Genomic DNA, 6,554 nt, shown 5'->3' on the forward strand with positions numbered 1-6,554 from the left:
ACAGGAAATGCGACTGCTCTGCAAGGCCAATGAAGTATTGTAAGCAGTTTAAAAAAACAAAACAAAAACACTGCAGCGAATTTTGTATAAAAATCAGCTAAGCCACTTCTTGCTATTCTTACCTGCAGACTGACTGTCATCTTCCCAAATCCCATGGAGTCTCACTCAGGATCTACAAGGTTACTACAAACAATTATTTGATCTCAATAAAGCAGAGAGGCAGAACTTGTTCTTACTAAGTGCTAACGTTTCGGCTGCCCCTGAGATTGACCTGGAAACTGCAATTGATGCAGAATGGGCATATATCATCACCACCACGCTATGCCATTGCTGAAACAATTGCACTGGCAGCAAATTAAGTAAATTCAAGATGCTGGTACTCAGGGCCGGCCCCAAACATTTTGGCACCTGAGATGGACCCCAAAATGGCATCTCAGAAGCAGTGAGGGATGATCTACATCAGGAACAAGGTGGGGGGAAGAAAGTTTGACATCAGGAACTGCTGTCCCAATGGATCCAGCTACCTGAGGCAGTCGCCTCACCTTGCCTCATGTGTGGGCCAGCTCGGCTGGTACTAGTGTACAAAACCTTATACAGCCTGGGACCAGGATGCCTAAAAAAATTTCCCACCCTTTATATCCCCTCCTTTATATACCCAATCACTGTGCTCTTCAGCAGAGATCCCCCTGCAGATGCCGTTTCATCAGGGAGTACATTCCATACAATGTGGAAACTGGGTATTTACCTATGGCAGAACTCCCTCCTGCTAAATATCAGGCAAGCACCATCTTTATTATATTTTCTGGGCCCATTGAAGACTTTCCTTTCCCAACAAACCTTATAAGTGGAGATCTTTATTCTGCATGTATGTATGTATGTATTTAAAAGCAGCTATTGTCCACAAGGACACGGGTGGCGCTATGCTGTAAACCACTGAGCCTAGGGCTTGCCAATTGGAAGATTGGCAGTTCAAATCCCTGCGAGGGGGTGAGCTCCCATTGTTCAGTCCCAGCTCCTGCCAACCTAGAAGTTCGAAAGCATGTCAAAGTGCAAGTAGATAAATAGGTACTGCTCTGGCGGGAAGGTAAACGGTGTTTCCATGCGCTGCTCTGGTTCGCCAGAAGCGGCTTAGTCATGCTGGCCACATGACCCGGAAGCTGTCTGCGGACAAATGTCAGCTCCCTCGGCCAGTAAAGCAAGATGAGCGCCGCAACCCCAGAGTCGTCCGTGACTGGACTTAACTGTCAGCGGTCCTTTACCTTTACCTTTTTATTGTCCACAAGCTCCAGCACATTTGGCAGAGCATGAGACTCTTAATCTCAGTGTTGTGGGTTTGATCCCTGCATTGCAGGGGGTTGGACTAGATGACCCTCAAGGTCCCGTCCAACTTACAATTCTATGACCTATTATCTACCACTTAACATTTGAAAAATCTACAAGCATTGTCTAATTTGGACCTGAAATTGCTTTTAAATACACTTTTATTATTGATGTTTTCATTGCTTTGGGATGGAAAACAATTAATAAATTTATGAAATACATACCGTGTACATACAATGGTTATTCTGGGTGGTGGGAATGATAGGTGCCAGCCAGGCAGTAGTATTCTGAATTTTGCCCGCTGCCCCAACCCTTGCAACCCTCTTCCCAAAATTTGAAAGTGGGGAAAACAGTTTCCCCTCCTCTTTCACGTCAAACCCAACTCAAAATTAATAAACTTTCAGCCCAGAGCAAAAATTTGCAGACTCACAAAATAAACACTGCTACATGAAGGTCTCTGCTACATGAAGGCCTTTAACCTAGGAAGAGAACTGCTATTCTTTTCCAATGGCTATTCCTGACTTGGTGCATTTGTAAATGTGGAATAAATGGCTTACACCAGAAGACAGACACACACACACCAAAAAAGAAACATCTTTTAGCAACAGGCCAACATCTGTTATGTATGGCTTGTAAATTTACCTTTCCGACCTCTCAACAACAAGGGAAATCAGACAGTTGAGCAACTTATATGAGTGGGGAACTTAGGCGGTTCTGCTTTGCGTCAAACTCCATTTCAGCCCCCCAAGGATCTCCTTTTTCATTTTACTCTTGCCCTTTTCCCATCACCCTGACCTACCTTTGTACTCCCCAGCCATTCAGCCTTTCTCTTCTTGTACAGAGGGCACCAGCTTGCTATTCCAAGCTGAAAGGGTATTTCCTGCACAAAAGATATTCTGCTGCTACTGCAATTTGACCGTCATCTTCTCCCTGAAATGCATGATTGCTTGGTCTGTGATACATACATATTGCATATGCTTTCTGCAGAAGGCTACAGAGTTAGATTCAGTACTTAAGACTCCTATGAAGCTAAAATGGTTTTCAAAAGGTGACAGAATCAGCAAGTGAGGAGAGTATGATTATATTTTTAGAGAGGGGTTGATGTAGATGCATCGCATTTGGGTTTCCATAGGGCCTGCTTAAAACTCTGTTCTATTCATTATGAAAACCTGTCCTATTACTTTTTAATGCTCTTGTTTCAGAAAACCAGGACAAAAATATACCTTGGGGGGACAGAGGGAGTTGCACGAAACTGATGTAACACCAAAGACCAGAGAACACTCTTCTTTTCCTGATGCTTAGCAGAGAGCATCACCCAGTTTGCAATGCCATGGTTCAGAATACAAATTTGTCCAACTCCTCTACTCATTATTTTGGAAAGCCATTCACTATGCATTTGGACACCGTAATCTGGTGGAGCAGAGCTACAGGAATAGCTTCCTGGCAGCAAAGTCACTCTGACATACTGGGAAGGAAGGCAGCGGCAAGGCTGGCATTGCATGGACACATTGGTAGAGTCAACCAGGTGATGCCACTTGTGTGTCAACTTGGCCCTGATCTTGTTTCTGCCTTGCCCTGCCTGGTATGTGGCCCAGACACCACAACCAGGAGGCAATTGCTATGGCTTGGCCCCACGACATAAGCCTATCCTGGTTATACACAATATGTTTATTCTTCGGACACATGAATGGCTTATCGGGGGAAAGGATCCTGACCCATGAACAATGTTGGTTGTTCTTCAATAATAAAATCGCCAGGATCCTAAATACCAATGGATTGTTAAAAGGGCACTTGCCAAGGCTTATTAAGTACATGAACCATAAATCCATTTGGTCTGCAATTAATTCAAAATTACACAAGCACTAAATGTGTAATTAACTCAACGAGGAGTGTTTAGGCCTTTACGTTGGCATTTACAAAGGCAAGCTACAAGAAGTTTATTAGCTGGCAATTTATTACTAAAATACTAGCAATTCATGAGTAAGTTGATGGAAATCTAACTTGCTATCAGTTTATCATTATGGTCCAATTAAAAGCCTAAACAACCCTTTTAAATAAATTAAGAGCCAATTCAAAAGCAGGAGGAAACTTATTTCCACATGCAGGACCACACCAGAAATATACAGTGAGGTATGTGGGACTGCTTTTCATTGGGCTGCCAATGTCAGAATTCTAGGGCTGTCATCTAATTAAATAAATTTTAGATGATTCACATTCAAACTCCATCATAGAAGAGGCATCCTCTCATCTATGATTCTATGTGGGTGAGAGAATGAGTGATTCCTCTTCTAAGATAGTAGAGGGGAGGGGATGATGGATATTAGATGTTATCTACGATCCATTTTCTCTAGGTACTAAAATAACTCAATATTTTTTAAGGCTTTGGTAGGAGTGCCCCCAAATTAAGAGATTTTGGGATAAAATTGGATCTGAAATACCAAAGGAAAAAAGGATTTGTTGAACTTGTGGCATAACTTCTATATCTATCTATATTTAAATTGCTAATAAATAAAAGCACTATTAATTTCTCTAACTACAGCCCCATATGTGTTGCCCCCAAATGAAAACACTTACAAGGACTACATAAGGGCCTAGGGTACAAAAATATTAGGAAATTGGCTATAGACGAAAAAGAACACATAATATCTGTGTTGATCAAAGCTTACTTATGCGGTGGGTCGATGCCTGCAATGGTAATATGTACCAGAAAGAACATGCTTCATCAGTTCCTAGCATTGGCTAGTCTGGCTGGGAGCTGCTCTCCAGCACAGCTCCTTCACCTGCTATCTGATACTATTTTTTACTAGCTGTGACAGGGATTGAATCTGGGACCCTGTTGCATGTAAAAGCATGTGCTCTACCACCAAGTCGCAGTTCCTCCTTCTGATGAACTTGACTCTGAAAGCTTTTGCCATGAGCAATTTGTTGATCCTTATGGTGCAAGGAGACTTTTGCTTTGTTTTAACAGCAACAGACTAGGACAGCTGTTTTTCCAAAAGTTGTAAATAAATTTGCTCTCGAATTCTGGGCAGCTCCACAGAAAATCGAAATCAGCTGTCTGGTCCCTGTCAAATAAATACCAGATTTCCTATCATATTCGATTTGGAAATCTTACCATACTCTGTCATTATTTGTTTGCCACACATCTTACTACTCTGAGGCATCCAATACCACAATGCCCCCTCCGCTTAAGCTGACATGTTGCAGTGAGCAATGTTCAGACTATTTGTTCCGCCCAAGTCTTCATGAAATAAATATTGGTGTCATTAAAATAGCCCTGCCATTGCACCATCCCTTTCCCTGAAAAAAACCCTCAAGAAGAGCACATACAGTTTCTCCTGAGCCCAGTGTTTGAGGGCAGAGTAGTGGTGGGCATTCTGAAAAGCTGCATGTGAAAGCTTCCAAGTTAGCCATCTTGAAAACAAACACTGCTCTGTCTCTTTAAATCTCCCTCCCCGTGATCACAAACATGTGTGTGTTTTTTATAAAGCCCTGGAAACTCTGCTGAGCCCTGGGGATGATGCCAACCAGAAACCCGGGTACCTTGGGACGAGAACTCTACTAGGCCCGAGGTACAACATGCTGTTTGTAACAATTATAATAATACACCTGTACTACCATTGTCAGCCTGGAGTAGCCACATGGGGTCTCATTAGTATTGTATTAGGACTACATGGGGGAAAAGATAATGGCCCATAATGAAAAATGCCAAATTTTCTATATAATAAAAATGAACTTGATTAATGAAAATCACTTTCAGGCAAAGGGTTACAGCGTTGTTAGAAATAAAAAATGATGTATTAATCCAACACTCTTACAGATGGTCCCAACCTCCTGACAACTGTTATTCATTTGAGATGCTATTAGCATGCATAATTATGCTAATTAAGTTGTAATTAAGCACCAATTCTTCAGAGGGCTTTTTCTTCTCCTTCCCTCTCTCAGTCTACCGTTTAATACAACTCGGCACTCTCAAAGCATGCTGAAAGCTTCAGACTTTGTGGCAATGCAAAAGAAGAAGGGATTCCTATCTTTGTAGCCAAAGAAGATGATTGACCCTCTAATCTCTGTTGAACAGCCCTATCCTATGTGTGGTAACTGGGAGGGAGGGAGCACTCTCTTTTCACACTTCTTTACCCATCATTACCTCCCATTGTCTTGTGAGGTCCGTCATCAACACTCTCAAAATATATATTTTTACACATGATGAATACTGCAAGTTTTACGTGCACATTTCCTTGTATATGTGTCAACACTGGTATCACGCATGCTTTTTTAAAACAACAATCCTGTCGTGTCATGCGTTGCAAGGCTGAAATGCTATTTGCTTGTTTTTGCATTTGAATGGGCAACATACCCACCTCACTTTTATAGATGTAAAGAGTCAAGAACTGTGTTGAACTGCACTGTATAATCTAAGGGGTTGCAAATTGTTCTAATTCACAGATAAGGATGTTGGAGAATTATGATAGGAACGGAAATGGAAATAGGAAGTGTCTTCTTATTCAACCCATGTCAGGAAGGGAAATCAACCCAGCAAATATGACTGGCATTTGCTGTTGTTGCTTTCACTCCAGCTCAGAATATGGGGTACTCCTGACCTGACAACCCTGGTTCCACCCTACCCAGTGAGCTGCTTCAGTTAGGGCCTAAATACTTAAAAGCATGCCTCTCCCTGCATGTTGCTGTCCAGGAGTTGAGATCTGCAGGGGAGGCCCCCTGAATGTCCTTCTGCTGCGTTTCATACATTGGGTGGGCCTTTTCAGCAGTGGCACCTCAGAATTGGAATTTCCCCTGGAATATGACTGGCACCTTCCTTGCTTGGTTAAAACATCCCCACAAACTATAGGAACTTGGCATTGAGGAATCACTGCCACTCAGCTGAAAGACTCGGGTCTGTGGGTGTAATCTTCTGTTTTTGTTGTGTTATACATATGTATTTTATTTTATCTTATTGTTACCCACCTTCAGTATCTTTAGGGTAATGGTGGTATCTAAATGTTTTAAACAAAGAAACTAAATTTTTAAATACAGTGGTACCTCGGGTTAAGTACTTAATTCGTTCCGGAGGTCCATTTTTAACCTGAAACTGTTCTTAACCTGAAGCACCACTTTAGCTAATGGGCCTCCCGCTGCTGCTGTGCCGCCGGAACCCGATTTCTGTTCTTATCCTGAAGCAAAGTTCTTAACCCGAGGTACTATTTCTGGGTTAGCAGAGTCTGTAACCTGAAGCA

This window comes from Podarcis liolepis (genome assembly GCF_965112155.1).
Source record: "Podarcis liolepis genome assembly, chromosome: 7".
Taxonomy (NCBI): Eukaryota; Metazoa; Chordata; class Lepidosauria; order Squamata; family Lacertidae; genus Podarcis; species Podarcis liolepis.